The sequence below is a fragment of the Maniola hyperantus genome, chromosome 8 (genome assembly GCF_902806685.2).
Source record: "Maniola hyperantus chromosome 8, iAphHyp1.2, whole genome shotgun sequence".
NCBI classification, from domain to species: Eukaryota; Metazoa; Arthropoda; class Insecta; order Lepidoptera; family Nymphalidae; genus Maniola; species Maniola hyperantus.
In genome coordinates this window covers 3,550,299-3,556,298 of record NC_048543.1, presented here as the reverse complement: position 1 = coordinate 3,556,298, position 6,000 = coordinate 3,550,299, and the positions used below count along the sequence as shown (strand labels likewise).

The 6,000-nt window shown below is 36.2% G+C and overlaps 1 protein-coding gene and 1 long non-coding RNA gene across 2 annotated transcripts in view; both read left to right on the top strand.

The window, feature by feature from the left end:
- The window catches only part of LOC117984297 (putative odorant receptor 65b), a 20,253-nt gene that overhangs the window by 6,422 nt on the left and 7,831 nt on the right, over positions 1 to 6,000 (top strand).
- LOC138402684 (uncharacterized) lies at positions 2,170 to 3,488 on the top strand. Its single transcript, XR_011237037.1, has 3 exons — positions 2,170 to 2,447; positions 3,012 to 3,147; positions 3,237 to 3,488. It is a non-coding gene; the product is annotated as an uncharacterized lncRNA (long non-coding RNA).

Here is a 6,000-nt window from a genome sequence, read left to right as displayed (position 1 = left end):
AAGTGGTGATAATAAAAGAATACCCGGCTGAGTTAGCTGTGGGCTCTTCTCAGTCTTGGGCACGTTTGGAACCCTCGTAGCGTTTGCGAAATAATTATCACCACTATATTTTACAAATCCAACAACTGACAATCGAAAAGAGTAATTTATTACCTATTTTGAACAAATCATTTGACTTTGACTTTTGATCCCGGAAATCAAGTTCCCACCGGGATTTTTAAAAAACCTAAATCCACGCGGACGAAGTTGCGGGCATCATCTAGTGCATAATAAATAGTTTTTGATTTATCATGCAAAATGTCAAAAATACTATTTACCTATTTATTTATTTTTATTTTTCACTAGCTGCCCCGGCGAACTTCGTACCGCCTAACAGTCGATTCTTTTTCAGGAATTTTTTAAAAATTTTCTCTCCGTAAGAACCATATTCGTACTTCAAGGAATATTATAAAAAAAGAATTAGCGAAATCGGTTCAGCTGTTCTCGAGATTTGCGATCAGCAACACATTTAGCCGATTCATTTTTATATGTACCGAAATTCTAGTTACATAGTAGTAATAAATTAAGTTACATTGTAAATGCTTATCTCTAAACGGAGATTTAGAGATAAACATTTTACTATTGTAGTACGGAAACCTCGGGGCGCGAGTCTGACTCGTACTTGGCCGGTCGGTCTGTCGGTCGGTCCGGTCGATTTATTTTAGAATGCATCGTATCGACAGCTGGTGGTAGTAGTTTACATATATCCTACTAATATTATAAACCTAGGTGAAGCTATGATAGCCTAGTGGTTAGGACGTCCGCCTTCTAACGGAGGTCGGGGGGTTCGATCCCGGGCACGCACCTCTAACTTTTCGGAGTTATACGCGTTTTAATTAATTAAATATCACTTGCTTTAACGGTAAAGGAAAACATCGTGAGGAAACCTGCATGCCGAGTTCTCCATAATGTTCTCAAAGGTGTGTGAATTCTACCAATCCGCACATGGCCAGCGTGGTAGACTATGGCCAAAACCCTTCTCACTCTGAGAGGAGACCCCTGCTCTGTAGTGAGCCGGCGATGGGTTGATCATGATGATGATGATGAGGTGATGCCCACGACTTCGTACGCGTGGATTTAGATTTTTAAAAATCCTGTGGGAACTCTTTGATTTTCCGGGATAAAAAGTGGCCTATGTCACTCTCCAGGTCAACCATACCCATGCAAAAATCACGTCGATCCGTTGCTCTGTTGCGACGTGATTGAAGGACAAACCAACGAACCAACAAACAAACACACTATCACATTTATAATAGGTGTAGTGATGTGTGTGTGTGGATGTTTGGATGTTTGTTACTCAATCACACAAAAACGGCTGAACAGTTTTGGATGAAATTTGGAATGGAGATAGATAAAAGTGTTAATTTAGGGTATACCCTAAATTAACACATAGGCTACTTTTTATCCCGGAAATCAAAGAGTTCCCACGGGATTTTTAAAAACCTAATTCCACGCGGACGAAGTGCGGGCTATCAACTAGTAATAAAATATAATTTGGACTTATCCGAATTCCGAAAGTCAGGGTTGTCAAATCACACTTTACATTATTAAAGGCGAAATTTTGTATCTGCGTGTGTGTGTGTATAGGTTTGTTACCCTTTCACGCAAAAAGTACAAGACGGATTTGGCTGAAATTTGAAATAGTGATCGCTTTGAAGAGTTCTCGCGGGATTAAAAAACCCACTATATCCTCGCGGACGAAGTCGCGTATATCATCTAGTTACAAATATAAGTATGTAGGTCATATTGTGTGCTTAGACAATTTAATTATATACTTGAGTTTTCGTGTAACAGAAACAAAATGGATTGGCGGAGAGGAAAAAGAAACGGTTTAGACTCGCAAAAGCAAATCCCTTGCAAAGAGGAGATCTATTAAAATTCATCAGAATCTTTCCAAACCATAATATTATCTTGTGATGATAATGCCATTACTTTTTCGGGGTTATTCCCGTGCGTCACACCCGACGTGAGTAACAATGTGACTCGACGGGAATTTTATTTGACTGAATATGTACTTTTCCGGGATGCTGAATTTGATAATGACATTTATTTTCAAATCCAAAATAGTAGACATGCACTTTTCACAAAAATAGAAATGGGTGTCGTTTTCAGGGTTCCAGGATGCTGGTTTTGATAATGACATTAATTTTTTAATCTAAGATGGCGGGCCAGCACTTTTTATAAAAAATAGACGCGAGTGTCGTTTTCAAGGTTCTCCAGGATGGTGAATTTGATGATGACATTTATTTATTTTTAATAAATACTTATATATTATACTTCTATTTTAGTGGATCACGGGATTTTCTTTGGCAAGGAAACGACAAAGCAAAAAATCGAATTGAATTAGATTATGATGCTATCACACCGTACCATTTAGAGCCAGCTTCTGAAAGTTTGACACTGTGTTTGTAAGTTGATATTATTTAGATACTAGCAAATGCCCACGACTTCGTCCGCGTGGGGCTACACAAAATTTCGAACCCCTATTTCACCCCCTCCAGAGTTGAATTTTCAAAAATCTCTTCTTAGTGGATGCCTGCGTCATAATAGCTATCTGCATGCCAAATTTCAGCACGATCCGTCCAGTAGTTTGAGCTGTGCGTTGATAGATCAGTCAGTCAGTCAGTCAGTCAGTCAGTCAGTCAGTCAGTCAGTCAGTCACCTTTTTCTTTTATATATTTAGATTAGGAATTAGGATTAGGATAATATAATTATTATGTTACTAGCTGCCCCGACGAACTTCGCACCGCCTACAGTCGATTCTTTTTCAGGACATTTTTTTAAATTTTTCTCTCCATAAGAACCATCCCCGTACTTCAAGGAATATTATCAAAAAGAATTAGCGAAATCGGTGCAGCTGTTCTCGAGATTTGCGATCAGCAACACATTCAACGATTCATTTTTTATATAATAATATAGAGATTTACTATTTGTTGTCAGATTTGTCAATGCTGAATTATGTTGTATTTTAGTGACTCAAGACATTCCTTTTAGAAGAAAACAAGGAAAATAAAATGAATGTGCCCATATACGTACCACTGAAATCCAACATGATGCTGCAACATTCAATTCCGTACTAATATTGAAAGGTCTACCCATACCATACTTGTAAGTTGTTATGCTATGTTTTTTGCATACATTCTATATAGATAATACTCACAATATATTTACGTTGATTGTATGTTTATTAATTCCAGAAATGAAATGGAGAGCTTCAATAGTTCTGCGTCGAATGATACATCTAATGTGACTGTTGAAACAGAAAATGATACATATTGTGTTTATGTGTGTAGTGGGCTTTTAGAGGGAAATTGAATTGTACCTACTTCCTACTTATAAAATAAAATTTTCATTTTTGAGATCAAAGTGGAATTTATTTAGACTTTTTTATACACAAGTAGATGGTATATATAGTTTTTAGTCGCTACTAATAGATAAGTGTAGGCAACAAAATTTATTTTCACAGACAAACGAATGTGTAATCATGTGTTCCTAATAGGTAATCCGCCAGCACAGAGAATTCAACTCCTAGAGTACGCATATACAAGGATTTACATGAAAACAAAATCGTAAAATGTTGGCGGGGGACAGGGGAGAATGCTTTGTTGTGATTGGTGGACTGACTAATAAAAACAATGTGCGGAATGAGGGTACCGAACGGGCGTGGGCGATGATTCATTTAAAATTCCGTGGGATCACCACGATTTAGCAATGCAATTCCTTAGGTACAGCATCAGGGTCGAGAAGTGGGTCTTCGAGTTCAATGATAAAGTCTTTACTTGGTAGATATAGGTACCTACCTCTCAATATCAATTTATAACCGACAGTTTCAAAATCCCATAAGTTTTGGTGGTCATGTCCCCTGCAGCATCAGGATTGAGGAGTTGAAATCCACATTTTATATAGGACAATGTTGCAAAGTTTCTTTATCAATTAAAAAAAATACGCAAATCGGTTCAGAAATCTCGGAGATTTCTGTGTACATAGGTAGAAAAACACAACTCCTTTTTTAAAAGTCGGTTAAAAAAGTATCCTTTGTTAATTCTCTACTTGTCTGTAAAGTCCCGTCAAAATAGGTTTCTGCCGTTCCGAAGATTAGCCCGTTCAAACTTCAAACAGACAGACAGACAGACAGTTTTTAAAAACATTTGATTCAGCTGTTATGGTACAGTTCAAATAACAATATTATGAGCTTGCGGTAGTTATTTCGAAATTACAGACAGACACTTCATAGAAGTATGGATTTCTATAATATAATATAAGTACGAGTTGTTTATACACGCTGAGGTAGTAGTTACCTAATAGGTATGTATGTAAGTGAGATTTTATAGTATTCATCAAAAGATAAGTAGGTAATCATTATCATTCAAAAAAAATTAAAAATATCTATTTCAGTAGGTAAAACAATTTCACATAGTGCGTAGTAATTGGGACCATCCCAGTAAGTGTTTTAGTATTGCTACGAGTACTCGTGGCAGGCGACCCCGCTCTTCCATAAAATCTTATACAATAATAATTGAAATAAGTAGTTCCTTCATAAATCATATATTTACAAAAATTCATCGGTGACATCTGTCCAACTATCTGTGTGCCATCATCAATATATCCGGACGCTAGTGTGAGCGCATGCACTCGCTACACTGCTCATCACTGAGTCTATTTCTTTCTATCACAATGTTAGGTGAAATAGCATACAGGTTACCCACGTGGGCCGAGCAGTTCGGACGTGCATCCAGCGTCACCTTAAGTTAAAAACATAACAGCTAATGTAAGTAACATACACCTACAGTCGTACACCGTACAAGCCGTAAAATATCGGATTCCCTAGTTAGATTTTTGCTTAGTATTTATCTCTTTCATTTCTCTAGCGAAAGCGAAAGGAACGAACTAGGTCTGTCTCGCTCTACGGTCGACTAATAAAGAGCACACCAATTTAGTCTGGCTCAGTAGCGAATACGAATTTGGAACTCTGACAGGTCAGACAAATTTGACGTAAATAACTCGGTTGGATCCGAGTTACCCTATAATACCTCCAAATTAAAAATTATATTAATACTATTGTTTTAACAGGTACATGCTACTATTTTGAGTATTTTGTATTTTGAAGGGTGATTTGATATTGATACATTTGTTTTTGTGAAGCGGCCATGCTTGTTTGTTTAAGTTGTTAGTGGTGTTTTATTTTGATATAATAAATTGGGGATGTGATTAATAACGGAACGGAAATTAGAAACGGAACGCAACCGTCAAGCTGTCATGTTGCAAAATCAGCTGTTCCTTAAATTTAAATTGAAATATATTAAAATTAACTAGAAATAAGTGAAAAAACAGTGTGAAATTATTATTATGCGGTTGTAAATACTGTAAATAACTGTGACATGCGGCTATACATAAGCGACATAACCAGAAGAAGGATTTAAACGGAGGGTGGCTGCCGAGTGTTTGAAAATAAACGGCTTAAACTTGGGGAGTATTGCTTCTATTACCTAACTTATTCTTATATTTTATGTATTTCAATGTTATTTTACATAATTAGGTTAGGTACTATACTCACTACTCTTTCTTTTCTCGAGAACATCGAGACACGTCCCTCCTCACACTAGGCAAAAACCTTTTTCCACTTACTTGACAAATAGTGGAAGTATAGTTGGAGAATAACGAATATTGCCTCAGACAATACTAACATTACACAATACATAATAAATACTAAGTCTAATGCAAAACAATAACTTTATAAATTAATAAGTACTTAATAGTAATAAGTGATGAACTTTGCATTTCATATTGACACCTAATTTTTTACAAATTAAGTACATTATTGTGTTGTAATATTTTGGTCCAGTTAGTGTGGGTGTAGATATACCAAATAACTATAAGTATCTCACTAAGTCTTTAATCTTTTGTTCTTTCTTTTCTGTTTTCAAAGATCATTCCATCTTCATATCTGTAATACCTACTTTA